The following is a 1429-nucleotide window of genomic DNA, read 5'->3' on the forward strand; positions in this document are numbered from 1 at the left end:
AGATGGGTTACACAGTGAAACCCTGTCTCAAAAACCCAACCAAACCAAACCCACAATTCGTTACCTTTGGGGTTGTGAGAGAATCAATTCATTATTTGAAAACTGGTAAAAAAAGGGAAATAATCAAACATTTATCTGTTTTTATCAAATCATAGGAGAATGGAAGTTTCTCCTTATTAAAATAGTCAAGCTAATATATGAAGAAGGAATTCTAGAATTAGAATATCACCTGATATAATGGAGCCAGGTATTGAGTTTCAACAGCAGCTAACATCATTTGTTACGTGATGAGGCAATCAGACATCCTATGCTTATTGATGGAGGGCACACCACCACCTCCAAAGTGTTCTTGCCCCAAAAAAACATACCTGAGAAGATGATCAAGCCTTTAGATGCAGAAGAGAAAAGAATAGATTAAACATCACCAAGATGGGGCTGGTAGAGTAGCTCAAGTGGTAGAGTGCCTGCCTAGTAAGCATGAGGCCCTGAGTTCAAACCCCAGTCCAGCCAAAAAATAAACCTCTAAGCATCACCATGGTGTACCATCAGCAAAACTGAGACTATCCTGGATTCTCCAACAAACAATTTGCCAAGAAAAGTCAAGAAATGGAGAGAAAGACTGTAGATTAAAAGAGGCCACAGAAAAATAATAAGAAGAAGAACAAAAATTGACAATTGGAATTTCTTTCTTTCTTTTTTGCGGTATTGGGATTTGAACTCAGGGCCTTCACCTTGAGCTACTCCACCAGCCCTTTTTGTAATGGGTTTTTTTCGAGATAGGGTCTCATGAACTGTTTGCCAGGTCTGGCTTCAAATTGTGATTCTCCTGATCCCTGCCTCCTGAGTAGCTATGATTATAGGCGTGAGCCACCAGCACCCGGCAACAAGTGGGATTGTGTTGAATTAAAAAGTTTGTGTACAGCAAAGGAAACAGTGACCAGAATCAAGAGATAGGAGAAAATCTTCACCAACTATTCACCGGATGAAGGATTAATATCCAGAATATATAAAGAGCTCCAAAAGCCAGGCACCAGTGGCTCATGCCTGTAATCCTAGATACTCAGGAGGCAGAGATCAGAAGGATAATTGTTGAAAGCCAGCCTGGGCAAATAGTTCACAAGACCCTATTTCAAAACAAAAACAAAAAAAAACCCTTCACAAAAAAGGGCTGGTAGAGTGGCTCAAGGTGTAGGCCCTGAGTTCAAACCCCAGAACCACATGCTAAAAAAAAAAACAGAGCTCAAAACTTAAACACCAAAAGAACAAACAATTCAATTAACAAATGGGCAAATGAGTTGAACAAACAGTTTTTTAAAGAAGAAGTACAAATAGTTAACAAACACATGAAAAGATGCTCAGCATCTTTAGCCATAAAGGAAATGCAAATCAAAACCACATCGAGATTCCATCTCAGCAGTCAGGATGGCTG

General features: G+C 39.5%; 1 non-coding gene across 1 annotated transcript; it reads left to right on the forward strand.

The window, feature by feature from the left end:
- The first annotated feature begins 433 nt into the window (after nt 1–433).
- On the forward strand, nt 434–510 carry Trnat-agu (transfer RNA threonine (anticodon AGU)). Its single transcript has one exon. It is a non-coding gene; the product is annotated as a tRNA-Thr (tRNA).
- The last annotated feature ends 919 nt before the right edge of the window (nt 511–1429 follow it).

The sequence above is a fragment of the Castor canadensis genome, chromosome 6 (genome assembly GCF_047511655.1).
Source record: "Castor canadensis chromosome 6, mCasCan1.hap1v2, whole genome shotgun sequence".
Taxonomy (NCBI): domain Eukaryota; kingdom Metazoa; phylum Chordata; class Mammalia; order Rodentia; family Castoridae; genus Castor; species Castor canadensis.